The sequence below is a fragment of the Emydura macquarii genome, unplaced genomic scaffold (assembly GCF_026122565.2).
Source record: "Emydura macquarii macquarii isolate MOO-44397 ecotype Brisbane River unplaced genomic scaffold, CSIRO-AGI_Emac_v2 contig_2975, whole genome shotgun sequence".
NCBI lineage: Eukaryota > Metazoa > Chordata > Testudines > Chelidae > Emydura > Emydura macquarii.
Window position 1 is genome coordinate 1,879,292 of NW_027133112.1, and position 27,606 is coordinate 1,906,897.

A 27,606-nucleotide genomic window follows, 5' to 3' on the forward strand; every position below is an offset into this window, starting at 1 on the left:
AAATGCTCTTTCTAACCCCATCAATTAAGTGGTTGGTGTATGCCCTGAAGCATGATTTTATTTCCTTTATTAAAAATACATTTTTATCCTGTAATGTGACTGTGGATGGTCTCATTATCCACATTAACATCTGATTTTTTGGATTTTTTTTTTTTTAGTCACACTAAAATATCACACAGTCCTCTCTTCTACACCTCTCTTTAGCAATACCCTCTTGCAACACTATTAGTTGTGGCTGTTTGGTGTAATAATCTGGAGCGGCTAGGTTAATGTGGGATCCTTCCAGAAGCTGAGATAAGTGGCCAGTTGTAGCAGCGGCAGGATATGTGTCTGTGGGTGAAGAAGAGGATATGGACTGTGAGGTGGCTTCACTTTTCCATTTCCTTGCTTTTGTGGGTTTGTGTCAAGCATGTTATTATGTGTGTGGCAACTTTAACTACTTCACAATGAGCTTTGTGTGTGAAGTCTTATAAAACTTGGTTTAAGAGTCTTATGCTGAAAATTATTTCTGTTAACACATAGGGCCTGATTTTGCTTGCTGTGTTTATGCGATCAGCCCCATTTACATTAGTCGAACTACTAGGGGGAGTACAGAATTCAAGACTGGGCCCATAGTTTGGGGAAAAATGAAAGGAAATAGATTTTGGTATTTTCTGAAATAGAAAGCACTTTCCCTGTGCCTGGAAGTCATAAGAAACCTCAAATAAAAAGCAACCTGTCAATGGTTATGTGCAGTCAATCTTAACAGTGCTTTAGGTTCGGTGACACTTCAAAATAAATATTTTCTCCTCTAAGGAATAATGTAACAAGGAGGAATAGTGTAACGAGTGGAAGAACAAAAGTACTGTAAATGAGATACTTGCGATAAATTAATCGGTAGACACCTATCCACACTACATTATATTTTTCTTCTTGAAAAAAGGGAAGAAACCCAAAAATCAGCCTTTAGTAAATGGAAGAAAGACATAATTATGTCTACAAACTGCACATAGATTGGAAGCTCTTTTGGTGGCACACAGGGAAGCTTTAGGAAGGTAATTTTGCTACCAAACCAGTGATCAAAAGGATGAACTAAATATGCTTTCAAAATGTATGATTGCTGTAAGTAATTCAAATTACCTATTCTAGCTAATATTACATCTTCCTGTAGAAATCACAAAAGCACTTAAATTTTTACCTACAATGTGGCAGAAATCCCTGAGGAAAGTCTAAATCCTTTTACAAGCACTTCCATGAGAAATATTGTGTGAGTAATGCAACGCTACCATCCAGCACACCTATAGTTAAAGGTCTGACAGCATTTCCTCCATATGATAAGGCCTTTTGTTCAGAAGTTTATCACTGAGTCCTGCGAAAATTCACTAGGGCTGTAGCTTGGCATAGGAGGGTTCAGCCAAGGAACAATATTTCTTGGCAGTTTGTCCTCTTCTTTAATGTTACGATTGAAAAAGGAGCTATGTGCTCTGTGGTTTCCAAGCTTGTGTGTGATCCTATTACTCAGAAAATGACTTTGATTTATAGAATAAAATTATGCAGGTCCTTAGTCTAGAATGTTGGTTATTTTTTAAAATTTAGAAATTTTGTGGCAGTTGCAGATCCTATAGGCTGTGCAACATATTATCTTTGAAGTATGAAAACTTCCATGGCCCATATAAGTGGCCCAAACCCAGCAGCTTTCACCCAGGTAAAACTCCCAGTAACTTCAGTTGGAGGATTTGACTGAGTAAAGGCTGCAGCGTTTACCACTGCTTCAGCATTTGTCTAACCAATCTATAACCCACAAAATGTAGACTGAGCAAAAACTTGGCTAAAAACCCAGAAACCAAACAAATCTTGTCTGGTTTCAAGTTTTGCTACAAATTAAAAACTCTGTTCAGGTTGTTGAAAGGATTGCAGACCTTGTGAATGAAGCTGGGTCCACTTTCAAACAAATTCTGTTCAGAGTTAGGATTATGGTGACCAGATGTCCTGATTTTATAGGGACAGTCCTGATATTTGGGGGTTTGTCTTATATAGGCACCTATTAGCCCCCAACCCTTGTCCTGATTTTTCCCACTTGCTATCTGGTCACCCTAGTTAGGGTTTTGACTTGAATCCTGGTGAAACTTTTTCACTGAGTTCTGCTTTGCATCTTGGGGGGATGGGGATTGATTGAATCCAAAAACTCAAACTGAGAGAAATGAACCTATGGGAAGTGAAACCCAAAAGGGATTCTTCACACAAACCCCTGAGAAATGAAACTGCTGAATTCTGCATGGTTCTATGAAAGGTACCTCATATGCTTTTTTTCTAAAAACACTAAGGGTGTGATTTTGGCCCCAGTGAAGTCTGTAGAAGCAGCAAAGAGAATTCTTATATGCCACCTTCAGTGTAACCATTGTTGCTGCTCCAAAGCTGAGTGTTGACTCTCTAGACTCTGAGGCTTTGCCAACACGACAATGTAAGCCCAGAGTTAGTGGGACTTGAGTCAGCTAAGCCATATTAGGGAACTTTGGCTTTAGCATTATATTTAACTCTATGTTAAGACCTTTCTAACTCATGCTCGAACCTAGGACTCTGGTGTTCACACTGCAGTGCACAGACCCGAGTCAAAGTAACCCTATCCGGGAGTCCCTAGCACCAACTCCCCCCCACTCCCGAAATGTGGTCATTCTAGCCCTGTGGCTATGGTGCACTGTGGGAAAACTTTACTGCCTGCCCTTCATATTGCCAGGAAGCAGCTCGCTTTGATCGGTTCACTCTCCAATGCAAACCCAGGAGGCTCTGTGACGGTGCTTTCAGATCAGTGATCAGAAGAGAATGGAGTAATGCTGACCTGAGCTGCTGCCATTTTCTGGGGGGAGGGGAGGGCTGCGTTGTCAATAGAGTGGATTTCAGATTGTTGGGATAGAGAGGATTAAGGATGTTGTCACATGGAATTGTGTGATACTTCTGGCTGACTCCGGGGACGTGAGTCAAGCAGGGCTACTTCTACACTGCAAAGCAATAGGACTCAGATCCTGGGTCCCAGCTTAACCCAGAGCTCAGACCCTGTAGCCCTGCAGTGTCCTGGGATCCTGGGTCTGAGCCCTGGGTTAGCACAATTGCAGTGTAGACACAAGGGGGGTCATCAGGCTTGGCCTGGGCTCAAGCATGCGTTTATGCTGCAGTGTAAACATACCCTGAAGGCATGTGATTTGTTCTGCTGGACTGAGTGTTAACTAAATGTTCTTACCTATTCTGCCACAGTAATTGCACAAGTGAATGTTCTTAATTTGGTTCTCTCTCTTTTTTTCTCTCTCAAGTGGTTAGGTAAGGGCCAGCAAAGGGTTTGGCAGTTGTTCTAATTGATTGTTGTTAGTTTGAAAGTAAAATAAAAGCTTGTCACCAGTGGGAAATATTTCACTGTAACCCTCATAGGAAAACTATAGATAGCTCAGCTCAGTTGAGTGAGGTGAAGGAAGAAAAATCAGCCTGAGGAAGGAAGGTCTGGACAATTAATCCATCTCAATGCACTGAGCTCCCTAGTCACCTTAGGGTAAGACTTGCATTGACTGCTAGGCATAGTTAGCTTGTAGTCAGCTATACGACTATAAATGACTATACGATTATCCTTCACTGTTAAACAGAGGTTTGAAAGAAGACCTAGACTCTATGGGTACATTTACACAGCAGATAGACACCCGCAGCTGGCCCCTGCCAGCCAACTTAGGCTCGCGGGGCATGAGCTGCGGGGTTGTTTCATTGCTGTGTAGACTTCCCAGCTCGGGCTGGAGTCCAGGCTTTCAGACTGTGAGGGGTCAGAGGGTCCCACACCTTGGGCTCCAGCCGGAGCCCAGAAGCCTACACAGCAATGATACAGCCCCACAGTCTAAACCCCGTGAACCCAAGTTGGGTGGCACGGGCCAGGCACAGTTTTTTGTTTGCTATGTAGACATACCTTACGTAGCAAGCCCACACCACAACCAAAGGTTAAGCCCTGGGAGAATCTTGGTTGCTTAGGTAACAATATCAATGGGAATTTTGCCTCACAGTAACATTTAAAATTACATTTAAAAAAACCCAACAACCTGTAGCTGAGTTGTGCTCTTTTTACTTATCTTTTATTTAACTAGAGTTCAAGAGGCAATAAGTACAATTATTGCAAAACATTGTGTCAACCCCCCATGGATCCTGATACCTTGTAACACAGGAGGGTCTTTGTTATCAAGCATCTCCTAGAATTATGTTCCAGCATAAGAAATACTGAGCCCTGGTCTACACTTATCTGAAAATTTGGCGGCAGTTGACGACGGGAGTTCTGCAAACTACGCAGAGTGGCTTGCATAACTCCTGTCGACTGCTGGGCTTCCCTTCTGCGTGGCATCTTCACTGCACTGCGCTGATGGGAACCGCATTCCCGTCGACACGGCGCTACGCCACTTGCGGGGGTGGATTTACTGCATCGACTTCCTGATCAATTGAACGGGTCTACATTGACCGCTTAATCGATCCAGAAAGATTGATCTGACAGCAGCGACTTTGCCGCCATCAGTATAGACATACCCTGATTTACTATTGCTGTCTACCACTTTTGTGAGTGTTTTACTGCTGTAAAAAACAATCACCTTCCTCTTATATTAATGTAAAGAACGGTCTCTTTTTGTTGCTCTATCTGAGATGGCTGTTTCGAGTGACTAATAATCTTTACCGTGTACAAGGATTGCCAGTGATGCAGAAGCGTGTTCTTTGTAAATGGACCACAGTGGCACACGTTCTCACTTGTAGGTCAATGATTTTACTCAAGTCAAGTTTGACAGAAATATTTATTTCAATTAAAAACCAGAAGGCAAGCTGGGCAAGCCATCCAGCCCCCTCTGAAGAATGGTGCAGCACAGCCGCTTACCACCATCTCACCAGTGCAAACTTGCCCTAAAGTTAGTATAATCAGCCCAGCATAAGGGGGGATTCTCTGATGGCACAGAACTGCCAAAGGGAACTTACAGCATACCATCTTCCTGCTACCAAGTAGATCAGGGGAAAGGAGAGGTGTCTAGAGGAAAGTGTGCACAGCTGGGATGCCCCTATGTCACAGTGTATTTGGACCGTTGGGTCTGTTTTCAGCTGTGAAAATTAGAACAACCTAAGAGCTGTTCTAACTCAGTGCAGGGGGAATGACTCAGTACAGAGGTGCAATATGAGTGTGGAAACACAAAGTGAACTTTAGGCCACTGTTCTGCACGCACACACACACAAATACACACACAAAACCTTTATGCTTTGCAGATCAGCCAGAACCCAAGTTTTCACCTGTAGGGTTGAACATGTCAGGAGACAAGTAAAGGGAAGTTCACATGATGCTGCTGATGACCATGAGTGAAGTTACCACTGGAAAAACTGCTCACGTATTTCCACGGTATGTTCTCTTTGTTTAATATCGCTACAATCAACAATGCCAACTCCAAACAGTCTCAGTTTTTAAGTTTAGATGAAGGCAGGGGTGGTGGGCAGTCATAGTGCTGGTGTTGAGAAACAGTTGTATGAAGGGAGAGAACACACTTGGGCTGATCTTGGCAATTTACAACTTGGACTCTCATTTCCCACAACATTTTCCCCAAACCAGCACAGTGAGCATGATTATGGATCTAGATTTTAAACAGTACTATCTTCCAAAATAAAGACACTGGACTACAGCTGGTTACACAACACAAGTTTTCCAGTGTAATCATTATACCAGCCCACTCCTCAAGTCTAGGAGATAACTGTATTTTCACTAAGGTCAAGGTTTTCCAGTTGCTGCTACTGTGTAAATCTGGGCCACATGTGTTCCATGGCACAATGGGAACAAATATTGTAGCAAACATGCCTTAATTCTGTGGTTGCATTGCATTGCATTGCATTTACATGAACCGTCCTTCAGTCTCATCCCTCCCACACCCAAACACTCTTGACTATGGGGCATAATTGGAAAAAAAAAATCATGGACGTACAATCTGTCAATGATTACTTTCAGCAGAGATTATATTTAGGGTAGATTTTTTTCCCTTAATGTTGTCCAGATGGCCTGGCTCTATGGTCCTCAGTAGTTACAATATTGTTTGGACGGCCAGCTCAGAATTGCCTTTTCCTGCCCTTTGTGTGCCAGGGAGGTGGGGAACTTATAATCAGCTTCAGCATTTCATCATCTCAGTTCCTCAGGCCTCACCTGCTACTCTGTTCTCTAGGCAACCTAGCTGCCCAGCCTGTAGTGCTGGGTTTCACTACTCCCTGCCCAACCCCCGCCCCGCTCCCATGGCTGCCTGGTTCTGTATGGCAGTGTGGGAGCATACACTATCATTCATTTAATTCTTCTTTGTGGAGAAAGAGGCAGAGGAAGAGGCAGCAGCAGGCAGTTCCCAGCAGGACAGGGAGACAGAAGACAACATGGCTACAGCAAAATAATGAATTTGGCAGCAAAGATCCAAAATTCTGTAGTATCTTGAAAAAATGCCACATTCTAAAGCTGCACTATCACAGAGCCCACAAGATCCTGAGCAAGATGACTGGGGCAGTTCTCGCCTCGCAGAGCCAATGTTTCTGGCTCTCTGTAGACTCAAATGGACAGCGGGTTACATGCAGTTCACGTTTTCATAGCTATCTTAGCAATGAAAAAGGTTAGAAATTTAATTTTTTTCCAATGAAAGCTGAGATCCTGGAGCACAATTCTGTGGCAAGGGATGAATTTTCTGACAGCATCACAGAATATCTGGATTTCAGCATAAGCTGTAGTTTGGCCACATACACTACATTCCAAGCCTTTTTGCCCTGTCTGGAGTATTGTTCTCGATATCCTTCAGAGATGTTTAATTTCTGGCCTATCTGCAGCAAGATTCAATGTTACCAATCACAGCACCTAAACAAGAATTGCTGAAATGAAAGCTGTAGGGACTCAGTATCTCTGAATATCTGATCACTTAGTCAGGTGCGTAAATATTGATCAAGGTGTCTAATGTTAGGGACTGAAAAAAAAAAAAAAAAAACCCAAAACACCTAAATTCTTTATCATGAACATAGCCCGGAAGCCTTTAATGAACATTATTGCTCTTTGTGCTAAGATATGATGGACAGCTGCTCATCACTCTAACATTCTATGATCTATATCAGCCTCTTTGATGTCATTGCATTCAGTGTTATGTGTTTTCTAGCCTATTATCGAAATCGGTGTTTTCTGTACTTTGGGAGATCTTCAGGGTTTCTTTAACAATGTCTTTGAGATATCTGTAAAACTGTGGTTCTTGGAAAGCATTTCTCTAAAGTTCCCTGCAGTAAGGGATTCTTCCATTTCACCATGACCCCCGATTGCTAATTCCTGTTTAGCACAATTCAATACAGAAGTGATTCAATCTAAAGTAGAGTAAATGATGGAAAGAACTTTCCATGAATATTTGTTCAGATTTAAAGATTGAATGTCACTGTGCTCATTTTCCACAAATCTGGGGTCTTTGAGCTTTACTAACACAAATGCTCACAAAGAGCAAATTTTACAATCAGCTACAAATTTCAAATTACAGTAAAGTTGTATATTTTACAACAGGCTGTGTAGGTTGATTACATGTACCATCCAAACAGGGAACAGAAGTACAACCATATGACTTATGTAACTAACTCCCAGAGGGAATTGCAAATTATGGCCCAGATAATTCTACACTTACTCCTGTTGAGGAGTACCTTACCCTGCAAGTAGTTTCACTGAAAAGCAGGTGGTAGATTCAGACTCCAGGACTATTCACAGCCAACTATTTCCAAATGGCCTGTAGGGCAAGAATTTCTTGCTGAAGAAGTTTGCAAATAATTTCAAGTAAATTCAAGGATTGTTCAATCTGTTCACGGCCAATTTCAGATAGAAGAAAAGGCAAAATTCATCAGATAAATTATATGTTTCATATTATTCATTCAGCTTGGCTTCAGTCACCATTTACCAGCCTTTTTTTAGCTGAGTGGTGAAGGAGGTCATGAACCTCAGAGCTATTCTGAACGTTAATGCCTGTATGTTGTCCTTGACTGCTGAGTGATAATGTGTGTGCCAGTGATATAATGAAGTGCTAGTTTATATTCATTCCCCATGGCTTATTTTCAGTGTGTAAATCCACAGAGCAGAACGAATACTGAGAAGTGAGTGGTTCTGGTGAACATTATCAGCTTATAAAGTGGTAGCTGTCACTTCTTCTCATGCTGGCAAACTAGGTGCCAAGTTATGCCAAGGTTCTCATGACTCACTTGGATACTGACCAATACATAGCTGGAATTAGTCTGGCTCACCTGTGTGTTAGTATTGTTTAAATAGAGCTATCAAAATATATTTAGTGTTGAAGCTTTATGGAATGCTTGTAAATTGCTGCATGCATTAATTTCATTTATAACATCTGTATCCCATATTGTAAGGTAATATTTGAGCATTTGCAGTGTCATTCTCTGTAACAGACCGGAAAAATACATGAATTAGTGTGAAATGCTGGCTTCCAACAGAAGGTGTTAGGTCCTGCCCATCGACACCAGATGAACTATTGTGGAACATCAGAGGACAAAAGACTTTGTTGATTGCTTCCCCCCAATCCCATGAAGAAGAGACGCACAAGAATTCCTCCCATCAGCTAAGCTGGCAGCTCACAAAAGGAGGAAAAAGAATAAAAATCCTTGCCAAGGAACAACTATGTTTCTATGCTTCTTGGACTCTCAAGGGTGAGGTTTTCAAAGCATAAACAAGAGAACCCCAGTGTTTAGCCTAGGTTAACCCTAAGGGACATATAGAACCTTCAGTTACATTAAGATTGGAACTCATTTGTGTGTGTGTATGTTTACCTACTTTAACCTTGTAAATAACTCTTATTTCCTTTTCCTATATAATACATCTTTAGATAGTTCATTATTATATTATTATAGGATTGTCTACAAGTGTTGTCTTTGGTGTGAGAGCTAAGGTGCAATTGATCTGGGGTAAGTGACTGGTCCTTTGGGACTGGGAATAACCCATTGCTGTAATCCTTAGTGTCAAAGACCATATATCACAAAGGCAAGTTTACCTGGGTGACCAGATAGATGTCATGAACAAAAATGGATAGTTTCTTAGGAGAAGGGGCTGTTTTCTGAAAACTGATGAGACTTGTGAGTTTCAGCCTGAATTGTGTACATGTGTTTCACTCACTTTGGCAGGACTTGACAAAAACCTAGATTTAAGGTTAAAGAATTATTATTGATGAACCTCAAAAGCTTCAGAGATTCAGTTCAGATAAATGTCACAATGACTGTATGAAGGGCCTGATCTAACTCCCATTGAAATCAATGGGAGCCTTTGCATGGATTCCACAAGGATTAGGCCTTTGAAAAATCTGATTTAGAAATCTTGCTTTTAATTTAATTATACTTTTAATAGTACTGCACAGACAAGAAAAGGTCTTCAGAAAAGAGCCTTAAATTAAACAAACAAAGAATATCAGGGAGACATGGTGGGGGAGTAAGATTTTTTGTTGGACCAACTTGGGTTGGTGAAAGAGAAACTTTTACTCTCTGTGTAAGTTCCAAAGCTTGTCTCTCTCAGCAACCAAAGTTGGTCCATAAAAGAGACTACCTCACCCACCTTGTCCCTCTAATGCAGCAGTTCCCAAACTGTGGGTCGTGACCCCAAGTAGGGTCACTTCATCAACAGATAGGGTCACGGCAATCCCAAGGTGCAGAGGACACCATTTTACAAAATGGCCTCCTCCGCACAGCGTGACTTCACACACACCATATGCACGAGGTCACGTCACACGGGGAAGCTATTTTGTGCTACAAAACAGTGCCCCCATGCAGCATGACATTGCTTGCACATTGCATGTGTGAGGTCATGCAGTCCAGAGGATGCCATTTTGTACAGCAAAATGGCATCCTCCTTGCAGCGTGACCTTGCATGTACAGTACGTGTGATGTCACACTGCAGGGAGGACACCATTTTTAAATGGCAACTTCCATGCTGTCTGAGGTAGGAAACAACACATCTGAAAATGGGGTCGTGCAGGTAAAATGTTTGGGAACTGCTGCTCTAATGTCCTGGGACAAACACAGCTACAACAACACTACAGACAAGAATATCAGTGTAAATGCTTCACACCATCATGCTTATTAATCCTGAATTTAGGAGTGAGATTGTCACATTTTATGTTATGCCAGAAAAAAGGACCGGAGCAGTGTGAAGTGGACCTAAAAGCTCTAATTGTGGCTGGGAGAGGATTCTTCTGGAACAGGTACTATAGAAGACAACTATAAGGTTGCCTTTCAAGGACCCACATCCCAAGCCCTGTCGGGGAGGGAGTGGCATATCGGGTGGGACCACATCATACAGAAATAGGAAGATTCCAGACAGCACTGCAACCCATAGGACAGCCCAGGGAAGCTGCTGTAATTTAGACAGATCCTGCTCCCAAGAGCCACTCTAGCTTCCACACAGGCCAGGACCAGAAGGACACTAAGGTGGCTTAAAGCCACCTGTGCCCCTCCTGCTCAGGGATGGTGAATTCAATGCTGATAAGAGACGAAGTATAGAATCTCATCTTAAATGTCCACCAGTTGTTAGGAAAAGCTTGGAGAGGGTTAATCTGAAAGCACCTCAGAGCCTCATGGCAATCATCCAATTATTTAACAAAAATAAAATATGCAGCTAGCATCCCATATTGCTGATCATGATCAAATTCATGTGCCTTAATGTAAGTTTAAGGATGAGTCACCCTAAATAATATGGAATGTATCACTATTTAAATTTCACCTTAATTCCTTTCCATTTAAAATGGTTTTTAATCTTACAATTGACTCTCCCTCTATGATACTTCACAGTCAGATTTACTAAGGGTACTATGGAAAAGTAAAATGCACTATATCATGTCACTAAGGATACTTTCAGGTCAATATCACTGGCCCATTCATATCTGAGATTACTTCCTTTGGCAGCAGGTGGCATCCTTGTCTAGAGTTAACCTATTATTTAGTTACACTGTGAGAGAGAATATAGACAATGGTCTGGAATCACTGAATCAGGTGTCTTCCTAAATCAGCCTATCGCCCTATGTCCCTAGGATGATTCATCCCACTTGTGTTGTTTCCTGACCCCACGTGAGTTGTAATGTCTAGGGGACGATATAGTCTAAGTGATGAACTTTTGCCCAGTCTGAGCTGAGACACTGCTAAACTCCACTCATCAGCTGCATGCGTTCTACATGCAAGCACAGCTTCGGTCATTCCAAATCCTGTGGGGTGATCCCATGACAGTGGAGTTAAGAGGTGACCCAGCTCAGTTACAAATAGGTTTCCACTCAGTCGAAAGGGCGGTGAATGGTGGCAGCACAGAAAGGTCCCTCCCTCAAAAAAAATTGGGCCCTGTGTTCATCATCAAAGATGGGAAGGGAGCCACTAAATGAGGGGAAGATAGTCAACCACTAGTTGAAAGTACAAGTACTCATACGCATATGCGTAGGTAGGGACCACTGACTAGAGAACCAAAGATTCCTTCTCAAGGTTAGCAGTTTCCACTCTATTTAGCCATATTTTATTTTTACTATTTGTCAATTGTCTGAATAAACACCCCAGTAAGTGTGAACATGAGCAATGTTTTAATGATTTCCATTCTTGCCTTTTCGTGCAGCTAAACTGCAGCTTCTATACATGGTGTTTTGGTCTGTGATAAATATGAATTAATACTAGCTCTTGTCTTGACCTAATTGTTTGAGCTCTGACTATGAGAAAGCTAATATACAAGCTTGGCTTTATTTAGTGAATTTAACTTGCGATTTTACTGAGTTATTTAGTTAAAAGGTTATATAGTGAGGCTCCCTCTCACCCCATAATCTTTTAGTTTGATTAAAGCTTTATTGAGGTAAAATTGCACATGAAAAGCAATTTACCTCTGCTTTTATTGGTCATAACTGCACTTGTTTGTCATAGCATAATGTATTTTCTATCTGCATTTTTAACTGCGGTGCTTTAATCATATGAAGCAAGATAGCTTTAATCAAATTTAATTTGTATTGTGAATTTTAAGATGTTGCACGAATAAATCAGGGCATTTGGAGGGAAGATTAAAGTTGATTAAATAGTCCTGGCTCTTAGCTGGTCACTCATCCCTCTTTCTAGATCTCATCTCACCCATCTACATTTCTCCTTTGTGAAATGGTATTATTTTTCTTTGGTCTCTCCTCCTCCCATATGGTACATTTCATAGGTGATTTTTTGTTTGCATGGAAGCAAGAGCTACAGATAATTTTACCAGATTGTTCTGACAGTACGCACCTCAGTCCTGCGCTGTTATATTCCTGCTACACTAGTCAAGGTCTTTTTAGGGCAGTGACTGTCAATTACTATGTCTGATGTGGATTTTTTATAATACATTAATCTCCACTGGGAATTGATATTGCTTTCCTATCGCTCTATAACCACATCCTTCTATTGCTCCCTTCCATTGAATCCTGGCCTCCTTCCATTGGCTCCCTGTCTCATGAAGTCCACTACAGACTCCTTGTCCCCACCTACAAGGCTGAATTACTTAGCAGTGGTGGTGTTGGCACTAGCATGTTTGGAATGCAGTAGGTCATTTGCTTGACTGTGTTCACATTTTGTGCCCCTGTATACTGTACACCGAGTGCCTGCAAAGTGACTGAGCAATATGGAGGTCAGTCGGACACTACTATTTACCCTTTCTCATAAGGATAGTCATAAAATAATATACTTTTGTTATGCTATGAACAATTAACCCGTGGAACTTTCTGTCACAAGACATTTCTGAGGTCATGAGATCAGTAGAATTCAAAGTAGGATTAAACATTGGTATAAATAATATATACATATTTAATTATATGATAGGTTAAAATTTTATAAGGGACATAAGCATGCTTGCTACAGGTCATAAAACTAATTTGCCTGAGGTTAGGAAGAGATTTTGGTGGACATTTACTGCATAATTGTCTATTCTGAGGATTTGGCATCTTCCTCCATAGAAGCCCCCATTGCAGTGGAAGGACCACTCATCTGATTCACTATGGCACTTCCTATGATCAGCCTGATCATGGATATGTACCTGTTGGTGCTCTTGCTTCATGCTTATCAGTGTCATGGCAGGTCATTGCAATTTGCACCATCCTTTTTAAACAAGACGGGTTCCCCCCTCCCCCAGTATTGCCACTATTGTCCCCATATTTTTTACCTTTCTTTCTTCTCCCCTCTTTTGGGACTCTTTCCCCTCCATCCCCCATATGGGTTATTTGTCTAAATGCCCAGGGGGTGGTTTTCATTATAGTATTTTAATTGTAGGTCAGGATGCTTCAATTGTGTTGTACAGTGCCTGGAATGTTTATGGGTAATAAACATTATAATTAGTTATTACCCACGTTCATTTAATAGTTATGATGTCTTATTCCATTTTCCTGGCTTGAGCATTCGAGATTGGCTAGTGGGCCTGAGCAAAGGCCATTGTAAAATAAGAGAGTGAAATAAAAATGTCTCAGTGCAATCAGACAACACTCTCTCAACCAAAAAATGTTGTGTTTTTTACATCCTGAGGCAGTTTCTCAGACAGTGAGACAAGGTGACATTAAACAAATCAAACTAATTACAGCTCCATTTATCTTGAGAGATTTCACTGGCTGGCTGATACTTGACAGCAGCTGCCAATTACAAATGTGTTTAGAAAAGAAAATTTTCTGTGTTAACTTTTCCCTGTTAGGGAAATGGAAATTGTGAGCCCACCGGTTCTCTTGCAAGTGCTAACACAAGCACAGTCTAGATAAAGCTCAGGACTGGGAGTCAGAGACTTGGGTTTTGTTCATGGAATTGACACAGGCTGTCGGTGTGATTTTAGCCAGATCACTTAGGAACTGATCCAGTGCCCACCAAAGTTAAAGGGACTTCGATTGACTTCACTGAGCTTTGGATCTGGCCCAAAATATTTCTTGGCCCCGATTATCCACTGTCCAGTAACTTGTGTAGTCAATTACATCAGCTAAACTTTACAATTCTGATTTGGCAAGTTTTTGCACAGGTGCTCCAATGGAGTGGAGAATCGGGCCCTGTGTGCATTATTTTCTCAATTTGTAGAACAGGACTAAGAACCTACCTGCAAAATCTGTCAGTAGCATCGCCCAACTTAATTCATTAAAGTAGTCAAAGCACTTTGACCTCCACATAAAGGTAAAGCATTATAAGCATCGGTAGAACCAAGCCCTGCACTGCTGACTGAGCTCTTCTGCACCTATGATTTTGAGGTTCGTCCATTGGCTCGTAGATTTAGGAAGATGCAAAGACTGAAAGTGTTTATTGACCAACATAATGAAATGAGAAGTAATATGAAAAATGCCCTCAATTCCCAGATCTATCACTGGGAATTGAGGGTGCTCAACACCTTGCAGGATCATTCTCTTAGGAAGAGTCTACAGTTTAAACTGAAGGTGGAATTTCCAGCTCAAGGAGACATACCTGCACTAGCTCTGAATGAGCTCGCATGCTAAAAATAGAAGAGCAGCCACGGTGCACGAGCAGCAGGAGGGGCTAGCTGCCCAAGTAGGTACCTAGCATCTTGGACAGATATGTACTACGGATGGCTAGTCCCCATGCACTGTTGTGCCTACACTTCTATTTTGAGTGCACTAGCTTTGCAGGTGTGTCCATTTGAGCTAAAATATTACACCTGCAGCTCGACTATCAAATATCAACTACCCCAAGAGAAAAATCACCTTTCTTCTGCTGTGGAATGCACAAAATGACACTTTTAAATTAAATTCTGCTATTTCAGTGGAAAGAAGTAATTTGTCTGAACACCTCAATTTCCTTAGCCAAACCCCCAATATGTGCAGTGTAGTCCACATCACAGGTGCTCTTTCTGCAAGCATCTGCTAAAGACAAGAATATTTCTTTCTAAAACATTTCATTCTGAACCCAACCATCTAAATACTGGTTTAATTTTATTTTCCTGCTTCAAATGTTTTTTCCAAAAATATCAATGATGATTGTTATCAATATTAACCAGGTGGAAGAATCCTCAGTTTACAAAATACATGTGTGCAATTTATTTATTTGGCATATGCAGTCCGGTCAAGCCAAGCCACAGCATCTTTATCAATGATGTTCAAGACACTAAAACCTCCAGGAAGTTGAGTCATTTTGCAGTCCTCAACAATATGTGTCATTGTTTGTGGCTTAGTGGACATGAGATATAGTGGACTGTCACTAAAACGCTACTGAAATTCTGCTGCAGCACAAATTCCATGTCCAGTATGAAACTGGTTTAGAAGACTCCATTGCCTTCGTGGTAAATCAACCCCAGTTGCTGTTGAGTGGGGTCTGAGACAAGATAATTATTTTTCACTTTCTCTGCAGACCATGAAGCTCACCATGCATCCTCTATCATAAATCCTTCACCCAGTAAACTTATCCACAATAGGCGTTGTGAGGGCAGACGACTATGTGGTGGATTAAACAAGTCTTTAATTAATAGTAGATGTGGCATATCATGCAGTTTCATCATGAATTTTGCTATGCTGGGCCAAGAAATAGTGCAGAGAACCGGTAACCATGGTAGAGGAATAGATTTAAGTGTGCCTGAAATAATACGCATGGTGGAGTTTAGTTGTATGTTGATCATCTTTGTGTGAGATAAGCAAGCCCATACTGGAGCTCAGTACTCCGCAACTAAATAAGAGTGCTAAGGCTGAAGTCTGTAATGTTTGGGCATTGGTACCCCATGTTCTTCTGGCCAGTTTTCTGAGCAGCTGGTGTGTGTTTTGACCTTAGTCACTGTCTTTGTAAGACTGTCACAGTATGTGAGAGTTCTGTGCAACTAGACAGACTGGGAGTGACTCATGCTTTATTTGCTGACCATTGAGAACTATATTCAGCTTGTCCATGATGTAAGTGGAAGACACTTGACAGTCTTACTCCCATTTGGTATCAGGCGTCACCAACAGCAATAATCGGTCGTAGCTGCCATATCTGCATTCAGGATACTTTCAAGTATGTCAAAGGAGTGTGACTGAGTGCTGAGGCATATGTCATCTGCATAAACAAACTTGGCAAGTATCCAGTATATGGTAGGTCATTTGAATATAAGTTGAATAGCATTGGAGATAATACTGATGCTTGCAGGAGGCCATTCTTCTGGTGCCTCCAAGCACTTGTTCTATCACCAATATGCACACAGAAATGGCAATTTCTCAAAAACAGAGCTATTGCACATACTATCTGTGCTCCGCCGAGATGGAGGGTTCGTAATTTGAGATCTCACTGATGAGAAAAGAGCAGCCGGATGAGAAAATGCCCACACAAATAGTTTATTCAAGCAGCACTTTAAGCTATGAGAGTTACAAATCTTAGACTATTGCAAGCTGTTAACAGTTAGGAATCAGGCGCTTACCACAAAGAGGATGGGGAGGCCCATTCTACACCCTATGAAGCGAGTTGCAACCAGGGAACCAACCCCACCCGGGACATCCGCTAGCGCTTCGATGGATCCACAGAGAGCCTCAGGCAGGGTGGTGGCCGGCAGTCCCTAACATATCCCTTCCCCTTAATCCTAGCAATAAGCTTATTGGCTACATCTCAATCCCTTTGGGGATTGGGCCTTAACATTTGGTTTTTGTTATTCTATTGGCAGTTAGCTATGGGCCAATCCGCAATAGGCTGATGTTAGTTGTTTATTGCTAAAGCTGACCTTTAGCGCTGGTCTTGTGGTCAGCCTACTTCTATTTTCATCCCAAGGGTATTTCCAGGCCCAGGAGGTAGTTCCTCTTATTCTCTAGGGACTGTCCAAAGGGTATTTCCAAGCCTGGCCTTTGAGAGGCCTACCACTGCTCATAAAGCCTGCAGCTGATTTTAGGGCCTAGTCTTGCCATGCTAAGCTGTCCTTGCGTTACAGTAATCTTGCATGCCCTACACTGTCCAACTTGACAACGTGTGCAATGAACTAGTCGGAGACTAGACCATATGCTCAGGTGGCCTGTTTTTCAGAGGTAATGAACACTGCTGCGCCCAATGACTTCTGTGCACATCAGAAAATCAGGTCATATTTATTTGGATACCTAACTATGGATCTCTAGATCCTTAAAGGTATTTAGGCACCTAAGTGCATACCTTAACGTCTTCAAGTTGGACAACTCTGGCCCTAAAGTTCAACTGTAGGTTTTTTCCCCCTAGATCACCCAAACCCACAGGCAAACTTCTATCACCTGAATACCAGGACCAAGTTCATACCTAGAGTAAGTGGCAGCAGTTCCATTGCAATCAGTGGAGTTGCTGCCATGTATACCAGTGATGAATATAACATGGTGTCTTATAATCACTTACTCTTAGTCTCAGGAAGAATTATTTCTATGGTTGGTTTGGCACTCGTGAAAAGACTAGGCCTACTCCAATCTCCTACAAAGATTATTCTGATCCCATAAGATATCACTTTCCAGAGCTGTGTTGATTCCAGTAACAGAGTTCCACTCACTGTCTTGGAATCTCCTGCTGGCTATCTGGGGAATCAGCTCTCAGCCAGGCAGACCACCCCTCTCGGCAACATCTCACCCTCCATTTTGTCTCTGCTGGACCCTTCTTCTCATGCTTGGCCCTCTGGCTAAGTCACAATCCTTCCAGGGGACTCTGCAGTCCATTCTAGCCACATCCCACCATGGCTACTGCAGTCCTATGATGATCAGGGGGGGAGGAGGGGAAGGAGGACCCAGGCCCACCCACTACTCCAGGTCCTGGCCCAGGGACCCTCTCTGTGGCAGCCTTTCACTGCATCTCCCCCCAATTCCAACTCCTCAGTGGATTTCCCTGGGCCGCTTCCCCACAGTCCCAGTACCTTCTCTGCCCTTGCTTCAAGGTGTTAAGCTCTGTTAACCCCCTGCAGTCAGCCACTGCTCTGCACAGGGTGCTGACAATCCTCCCTCTTGGAGCTCCTGGGAGTCACTGTCTGCTCTGCTCTGCAGCTCTCTTTTATACCGGCTTCCTGGGCCCTGATTGGCTGCCACTCAGCCCTTCTTATTAGCTACATTTCATACAGCTCCCCAAGGGCCCTCTTAACCCTTTCCTGGCCAGTAAGGGGCAGGCGCCCTGCCACAATTCCATTTACTTTTTTCCTGCCAGGAAAAAAGCCAGGAGTTAATATATTGCATGAGCTCTCACAATGAATTGTCAACAAAGGCTCAGCATAGAGATCACAATTAAAGAAAACTGTTAAATACATGCTTAAGTGCCTTGCTGAACTGGGGCCCAAAAGTACAGGCCTGCCCTAGGGTTATGCATGTATGGTGGGTTCCTGTTTTTCCCCCATCTCTAGCAGCTAACACTAGCACTTATTTTTATCTTCTTCCTTCAGGTGGGTGTTCAATATGTCCTGAATATAATTCTCTGTTGACTGCATTTCATCTGTTCAGTCGATGGTAGATTTCTTGCCGCTCCCTCACAATTTATTGTAGGTAGGATGGTTTAGTTTCCTGCTCTATGATTCCTTCCACTTGACCACAGAGCACTTAGGGGATGTGAGAAGAGATATGGCAAGTCAACACAACACAGAGAATCTCCCAAAATATTGGTCTTTCTTTCTTACATCCGGAAATAAAGCACTGGGCAGGGCGGGTTGGCCAGCGAAGAGTTTGTGATGAACAGTACCACCACAACCTCTTGGTCTTTTACACTTGAATGGAAAAAGCCTGAGAGTGGTCCACTAAAGGCAGCAGATTATCCTCAAAGCCTGTGGCTAATTAGTCATACAAAAGAATTGCAGTCTGTCAGGCACACACAAGGAGCAAATGGGGATTTAAGAACATGTACCTTTGCAGCTATAAATTAAAGCACTTCAACTGTTGATAAAAAAGATTACAGGACGATGCACGGGGCTCAGTTCAATAAAAGGGGGAAAGGAGACTCCTGATTTTTCTTTGAAACTTTGGAGAGGAAACTGGCTGTGTTCAGTGTGCTCAATGCACACACAAGTAGATAGATAATTGCTGGATTAGGAATTGAAATAGCAGCATGTGGGCATGATTCAAAGTAAGCAAGCAGGTGTATGGAAAATAACAACCCAGCCTTGGGCAAAATGATGCTTTATGCTAAATGGATCATATATTCACTGTTCAAATTCCCTCATTCTGTAAAACATAAACAAGCAGAGAGTGTCAGATTGTTCTATCCAAAATGCATGCTGTGTAGCCTTCTCTGGACACCACATTTAGATATATCCAGGCCTGGGGGTCACCAGATTTCAGATTAATTACCTAGGTAGCTGGATGCACTCTCACCATATTGCATTTCTGGGAAGTCAATCAATTAATATCAGGGCTAGGTTAACTAAAGTTCATATCATTACTGAGAATTCTTAGCACTTTACAGCTCTCAAAGCACTTTACAAACACTAATTAATCCTCAGGATGCCCCTGTCCAGTAGGTAAATATTCATTATCCCTCATTTAATAGATGGGTGAGCTGAGGCAGAAGAGGTAAGGCTCAAAGACTGGCCTTTAGCAGTTTGTCTAAGGCCATGAAGAGAAATCAGCAACAGAGCCTGCATTTGAACTTCTGAGTTTCTAGCTCAAGGCCTGTTCTCAGAGCCCTGGATAGTATCTCAAAGCACATAGGAAAGAGGGAGAACTGTTGAAGAGAGGGAGGGATGGGAGGGGAAATAAGAAAAAAAACTGAAACAGAAGGGGACAGCCAGAGGGAGCAGGATGAAGAAGAAAGTGGAGGTGAAGGTAGAAAGAGGAGAAAATAGACTATAACTTCCAAAAAAAAGTATTTGGTATTCCATGAGTGCAATTCAGAGTGAGGCTCAACTGCTCTAGCTTTCTTATTGAAGGTACAAAAAAGAGTTTATTTAGCAACTGAACTCTTAAGTAAAGGTTCCATAATACAGCAATGAGAGTCTATTGTAATTGCAGCCAGCCTATTTGTTCTGTCCTCTGCCGTCCAGCCTGCTGGCTAGCCTTTGGTCACAGCCACACTCTCATCCTCTCACAGAAAGCACAGCTACGACACGCAACTCTGAAGCGGTGGCGTGGCCTCTCAGATTTGTTGTCTCTGAGTGACTCCATATCAAATGTGCTCAGTTTACAAATCAAAGGACTAGTATTCCCTCAGCTGCCAGCTCTGCAAACTCATCCCGGAGCCAGCGAGCCAAGCTGAGGTTCTGTAATTCTGGAACAGCTTCACCTGTGATAAATGTCCTGCCAACCAAAGCCTGCTATCCATCACTCCTGTGCAACCTGTACCTTCCATTTATGGCCTCTGGGATCTGTGTAAACCCATTGCCTTCGATGGCCTTGCCCGGGTGTAACTAATTGGCCTTGTCATTGGACCATAGTGAAGCTGATGATGCACAGAAGTAATGAAATCCAGTTCCCGCTCCTATAACCATGTTGGCTCTCTTGGGCTAATGGAAATAAAAAAGCAACAAAACCTAATATTAATCCCCAGACTAAACAGATGTGGCTCCGAATTCTCACAGGGCAGTAGGGATGTTGAGGAAGAAGGCGGCCATTTTTCGGGGCCCAAATTCACACTTGATGTAAGCATGTACAACTCGAAGTGCCATCAGTGGAGCTGCACCCACTTACACCATCTCGAAAGTTGGCCCTACGTAATCGCCTCTGTGCAAGCGGTGCAGGCTGAAGGGTGGTTAGCAGAGAGCAAAATTAAACTTCTGCCTGTGAGAGAAATGATGAGCACTTAGGGAAGCAAAATTGGCTCCTTTATCTGCATTTGGAGGGTAAGCTTTCAGAATGCTATAAAAAGTATTTTTTTACGCAGTTCAAATACCTTGTAAGACTCAGAGGGCCATTTCAAGCTCTCGCTCCCCCTAGCATCCCTGCTTCTTCTTCTAAGTGTAAGGATAATGAGCATTTTCAATATCTGATACATTTTAGAATCCTGGTTGTCTTTAGGAAAGATGAGCTCTCACACTGAGAAATTGGTATAGTTTCTGACAGCTCAATAGCAGCTGCACTTCCACTGAAAATCACGTACGTAGAATGCACATCTTGTGCTATCTTGCATACAGAAGGCAAATTAGGTCACACGATACCCGAGCCTAAAGCTTTCACTCAGTCAAGTTGCCCAATCAACTTCCATGGGACATGAGAAAGTGTTTTAGGATTGGGCCGAGAAATATAAAATTCTGTTTTTTGTCTTGCTTTCATGCAAGATCTTTACAGTTCCACAGGGAAAGTCTTAGCCCTGCCTCTGCTCAAAGCCATGTTGATTGAAGCAAAAGAAATCTAAAGGAACTAGCCAAGATCACAGAAGGCGCCAGTAACAAATTTGAACGCTGCATTCAAGACTGTCTGTTGATCAGCTGAGTGCTCTGCTGCACATCTCCTAGCTGCTGTTCGTGCTCCCAAGATATATGTATTTCCTGCCCTCCTTTCATTTCTGATAAAACAACAAAATGAATGTACCATTTTATGTTACAAAAGCACAACTCCAGAATCAGATTAAGCAAGCAAATGACTGATCATTGATGCATACTACTGAATGATACTTAATACTGAAATGCTATTTTCACTCAGTGAGGGTGCTTACCTGGTTTCAAATGATTTTAAGGGCAGAGACTTCCGAGACGGAGCCATGGCTGACAGTGTTACAAAATTGGCATGAACATTTATCAGCCAAGTACAAAATCTACTTACTTGCAAGTCAATTGTAATGGAAAAGTGAATACATCACTCGGCCATTCAAAAGCAAAATGTGATTGGCTCTGGGCAAGTAGAATTTTGCATCACTGCAGCGAGAGAGTGGCAGGGTGGAAAATGTCCCATCCTGGCTGAATATCCTGGGCATGACTTCATCCTGTTTCTCGCTCTACCTGGGACATTACAGTGCAGCGATCTGGGGTAGGAAATTATAACAATTTACCAGCTTGCCACATAGTACACCCTGCGTGGACACAGCACAGGGAACATCTTGGAGCATCCATTGAAAGGGCTTCCATTTCATTGATCTCAGGGATGCCTATATGACCTGCAAGTGGAAGAAGTCATGTATGCATGGAACCCTAATCCCTAGAGTTCAATACAGTGGAGACTGGCATCCATCTGTGTGCCTGAGAAACTGATAGTAAAATGGCACGTGGCCAATTTCACAACGGTGGGCAGTGACCTAAAGTTGTCTGATTCAAAACAGGATAGACCCTGTCTGCTCTGTTCTGCCTGTGCTGCTACAATGTACCTGAATTCCACCAGCCCAAGGAGTTATAGCTAACATTTTAAATAATGAAAGGATGATAGATGGCTCCACTCTTCTCACCTCCAGGGTCCCTCTAGTACATTTTCCAGTATTAAAGCAACAAGCTGCTCTCCTTCAGGTTTATCGTTTTCAAATGACCAAAACGTGACAGTAGTCTTCCCTTGAGGTCTGACAGCCTGGCTGTACAGTGGAAGCTCAGAATCTCATCAATCTGACACTGAGCATGCTCTCCTGCAGCATGTGGGGTATTGGTTCTCCATGGGGAAACTACCGAGGAGCGTTCAATGTGGCATATACGTCTGGATCTGATGGGAAAGGAGGAAAGAAGCGAAGAAAAAAAAGACAAAGCAGTTGTCGAGCTAGAACTGCAAATGACAGAAAAATGGAGTCAAGGGGAAACACTGAGAAACTTCTGCCACAGCAAGGGAGATAGACAGAATCAAAGAGAGGCTGGTGGAAGTGGAACAAACGGAAACATTTTCCCCACAGTGATTGGGGATTTAGCCCAGGATTGCCAACCTGACTAGGCATTGGGGGCTAGCCCCTCATGCACTTATTGGAAAACATACACCGTTTTACAAGCTGCAAGTGCTCCAGCCAGACTGCAGTTCACACTCAGGGTCCCTACATGCAGGGAAGTGGCCGAAGCCATGTGGAGATGCACAGCCCCAGGGGAAGCACTGGGATAGATTGTACGTATGGAGGAGCAACCCCTCTCCAAGATCTCTGGCATGGAGAGGGCTGGTGCTTCCTGTGCTCTTCATCCTGTGCACAGCTACTGAGGCTACTCCTCCACACCCCTTTTGTGGTGTCTAGATTCCCCCCCACCCCCCGGACGGCTAGCAGGCAGCATTTCCCATTCCAGCCTCCCAACTTTGAGCATGCAAGCAAGGCTCTGGCAAAACTTGGTCATTATTAATTATGATTTTATTATTTCTTTAGTACTTAGATACTCATGGCCCATTTCATTCAGATTACAAAATGTCAATGACTGGGCCTATTTGGAAAGTCCTCTGTGAATTTATCTAATGGAAAAAAAGTTGCTACTAAAAAAAATTCATGATCTACAATGAACACTGTGTCTTCAAAATGGAATGGGAACAGGGAGTTATCACTGTCTCTCAGTGTCCTAGAAACCCTCAGGACTAAAGCAGGGCCATAGAAAAGGGCGTAAGATCTGAGGTCAAAATTTGTGGAGCTGAGGCCAAAATGCTCAAAAGTGACTAGTGATTCTGGGTGCCTAACATTTGATACCTTAAACAGGCCTGGCTTTAAGAAATTGTTGAGCGTTCAACTCCAAAAATCATGCCCTTGAATGTGTCTCAGGTAGGACAACAAAAAATGGAGGCACCTTTTGGTCACTTTTGAAAATCCTGGCTTGGGCACATTAAGTTAACCTCCTAAATTCATATTTAGGCAACTAAGTAAAGGCAGCTTCATTGTCAGTGGCGCTGAGCACCTACAACTCCCACTGACCTGGCATGTATAGGAAAAATCAGTGACAAATTATCACCCTCGGTAGTTGGTTTGCATCTCCTAGGTTCTCTTTGCAATTTAAAGGGCTAGAAACTGAAAACTGACATTTTCCTTTAAAGTTCCTCTAAATAGGTGGACGTCTGGCTGTGGGATCAGTGTAGCGACAAAGGCCAACTCTGTTACCAAGACCAGTGAAGCCAAGGCAGGAGGTAACAATGAAAAAAGGACTACAAACAATACGCAATTTCCAGGCAGACTATAGAGAAAACCTTTGGGGTGATCAACACCTTCTATGTCTGGGCCCTAGGGGAGCAAACCCCGATGAACAATGTGAGATACAGATCCAAGGAGAGAAATATCGGTAATCTGACTCAGGAAAAGTAGGAAGGAGAAAGGAAACTAACACACAGACAATGATGGACTCTTTGAAGACTGCTGGAAAAAATACGAAGTTAGACCAAACAAGCATTCTCACTAAAGTCACTGGCATTTTTGAAATCATGACCTTTATTATCCCACTAGCTGTATTACTGTAATAAAACATTGCAGTATGTGAAAATGCAAAGAATAGTTTGCACTTTTATTATTGGGAACACTGATGAGCTGGGGCAAAGGAATTCTGTAGCAAATACCTCTAGCATGAATAATAAGACTAGGTTATTCTGAGGAACAGCTACATGAAACGTTACACTAACTTCCTAATAAACTATACTACACAGTTCAAAGAAATCTAATTTTATCTCTGCCTCCTACTCAGTAAAGCTCCCTATCATGCTTTTTCTTTGCTTCAGTTCTATTTCTTTGCTTTTTAATCAGCTATTTAAGAGCTTGGGGATAATGTTAATAATGGACAAATTAGATACAGAGAAAGGAAATGGTGGGGGAAAAGGGGCTGTTTTTTTGGTGCTTTTAAAGTTACCCAGCAGGCCTGTCATTAAAATAAAAACTAGACATAATGAGGATAATCACACAAGAACCTGAGTAGGCTACAGCACAACATGCCAGTGACTCCAGATAAGTTAGCATAAGGCTACTGTCATTAGTTGGTTCTCGAATAGTAAAATATTTAACAAGGGGAACTCATCTCCCATTCAGCACTTTCCTTATATAAATTAATTAAGCAGCAGTGTGATAAGAGTTGCCCACTGCTTCCAGTTAAGCCAATGGTAAAACTCCCATTGACTTTAATGGGTTCAGGTTTGAGTCCCAAATGCAAAACAATAGCAGCAAAGCGTTTTAAGAAGCAGGCCACTAAATGGGCAAATATATAGTTGAAAGTGGAAACTTCCTTCCTCCCCCATTTTTCCTGGGAGCTGAAGATTATAGCGAATATAGAACTGTCACGAGACAGTGCTGACATACAGAGCTCTAGAAATCACATTTGTGTGAACGTGGTAGTATGGCAGTGAAAAGTTTTTAGCGTGGAGTGAATTATTACCTCCAGATCCACAGGTGGAGGGTCCCTTCTGCGTGCTGATCTGCCCTACCAATGTGGAAGGAAATTATAGTGCATAGGAAATGAATAGTAGCTGGTCAAATAGTTGGAAAGCCTCCAGTGGCCTTCATTGTCCTCCGTGTTTCAGAAGCCACCAGAACCCTGCCAGAGCAGTAGCCTGTATATATAAGCCATCCATGTTGTGTAGAACAAGTTAACATGGTTATTTGGACCTCACTGTGCCTGTATGGGTTCTTCATGTTATGTTTGTTGTGTAAGCAGCTGAAGACACGCAGGGATCCAAACTGCTTCGCAACACTGTGTTCCCCCTCCCCCAGACAGGCAGAGAGACCTCCATCAGGCTGGGATTTCACATACGGAGAGGAGGTGTGGCAGGCCTGGGTCCACCGAAGGACGGGCATGCTACACCAATCAATCCTTCCGCCAACCCTCTGAAGACGCTACGCAGAAAATACCATCACTTGAGTCTGTGTTCCCTTTTCCAGGGCCTTCCCCTCCCCCCACTCACAAAATGGAACCCCGCCTCCGTTGACATGATGTTCTTGGGGGAGTGGCCAGAAGGGAAAGGAGATGTGATTCCAGGAAGCCAGAGACCATTTTTGCCAGATGCACTAACTGGACCAAAAAAAAAAAAAAGGGGGGGGGAAGGGGGACAGTTAGATTTCAAAAGGCCAAGTTAATGTTAACTTCTCTCTCACCCACCTTTCCTGTGATCTCCTACATGAAGCAACCCATCTAGAGGCTAGGAAACACTATGAGCATAAACGTAGCATTTGGACAAGGTAGGGTTGGTTCTTCTAAACCTACCAGTGGAGCCAGGATCTGTGCAGTACCCATGGGCAAGGGCGCTCACACAGAGAACAACGGCTTTGGGAGCTGGGGTCTGTGTAGTCCCTTCTGGTGACTGCAACCTACTCTCATTCACAGGCAGGTTGCAGCAGAAGAGGAGTTAACTGCTGTGTTAGCCCGCAGAGGAGAGCAGGCTGCAGGGAGCGACTGTTCCTCTCTCTAACACCCAGGGTTTTCTGCAGGACTGAAGGAGTGTGGGGGCGCGGCTGTGGCACTCTGTATCTCAAAGCAGTGCGCTGGAAGCCCCATATTCACCCCTGTCATATCATTATTATATATTTTGAACACAGTATGCCTGGTGCGGTATCATTTTTAAAGTCTTTTTCTGTTGCACATTAACATGCTGTTAGATTGTATGTGCTATCATTGTATGTGAAGATATGAAGTTTTGCTATGTGTGTGTTACTGAAACATGTTGTGAGGCTGGGAACATCCAGGACCAGCCTTTCAGGTATAACAATGGAGTAGCCAGGTATTGTTAATGGCTCACCAACACCCATCAAGGAAAGAATCCACTGTCTCAGGAACGGTACACAGTGAAGGCTTCTCAGAGAGCGCATGTAGACAATGAACTCTGCTTGACCAGTGGGGGCAGCTCCCCAAGTCACAAGCAAAGATTTTTTTCCAACAAGCTGTAATCTTGCTGCAGTTAATACATCTGTTTTATATTTTATCCAAAACAGTGTGTTTTGGTTGAAGTGTTTGGGAAATCTCAGCTCAGTTAACAAAGGCTGGTGTGTGTCTTCTCCACACTGAGGGAGGGACGGATTGGGTAATGAACTTACACTGGCTGGGCTTCCGACCAGGGCAAGATGCTGCCATTCTAGAGTGCAAGGCTGCAGAGTCTCTCCATTGTTGGTTCATGAGTGACTGTGAAAGCATTCATGTAACTCAGTGGGGTGTGTCCCTGCCTGTGGCTGTCTGTGTAAGTGCAGTGCCTGCCAGAGGTTTGTTACTTGACACAACATCGCGGTGTGAGAGGGAGCCCAGGTTGGTGAGACAGAGGGCGCAGCGGTCCCACAGTCCAGGTAGCACCCTGGGGTAACCTGTCACAGGAGCATGTAGTGAAAACAATGTTCTCAACTCCCGCTGCAGATTTGGGCCCAAATTTTACAGGCTCACGGGTGACAATACTGTAATGAATATGTGTGCTGCAGACAATAGGCATAGTTACTACACACCCACTGTTGGAGAAGAGCCACTAGAACCCAGGTCCTTCATATCTGGAGTAAATACAGGAAATTCACTCAGGAGCTTGAGAAAGTGGACGCTATGAGACCTGCCCTAAGGCTGGACTTGACTTGGTTTCTTTCTTCAGCTTACACTCAATATTTGACTGGGTCTGGCAACTGTGACTCTGTACCTGCCCTATTAGTAATATAAAGTATTTTTTTAGAGCTGGAATTCAGCAGACTTCATTGCCATCTACCTTGGATGCCACCTGAACAACATTTGGGGGCATTTTCACTCTGCATTTGTGCTGTGGTCAGCCCTGTGCCTTTTCTGCTCAGCTTTACCCAACTGCTTAGTGCTGCAAGTGCAGTGGGGAAAACCGGTTTGCATTTTACAGTGTTCACTTGATGAACTCAGACTGAGCGCCCTATTCATAAGGCTCCCTAAATAACCAATGGTGAAGCACCCCTCTGCAATGT